The sequence below is a fragment of the Penaeus monodon genome, chromosome 4, assembly GCF_015228065.2.
Source record: "Penaeus monodon isolate SGIC_2016 chromosome 4, NSTDA_Pmon_1, whole genome shotgun sequence".
Taxonomy (NCBI): domain Eukaryota; kingdom Metazoa; phylum Arthropoda; class Malacostraca; order Decapoda; family Penaeidae; genus Penaeus; species Penaeus monodon.
In genome coordinates, this window is record NC_051389.1 from 33,162,489 (window position 1) to 33,162,752 (window position 264).

The window sequence follows — 264 nt, forward strand, 5'->3', positions numbered from 1 at the left end:
CCCCCTCCCCCCCCCCAGCTGTTGGGCAAGACGGCTGAGAGAAGGATTAACCGATTAAATGGAAAATGGGACCTCACAGAACACCTCCATGGGTCAAAGGGGCATGAGCACAGAACAGATACCCACGTTTAAGCACAATCAGCACTGTCATATCTGTGGTAGTATTTCTAGACCTGGAGAAGACTTTTAAATTTAGCAAGTCCTCTTGCTATTCAGGAGACCCTGATCAGAGGGGAATCTGAAGAAATATCTTGGCTTGGATAG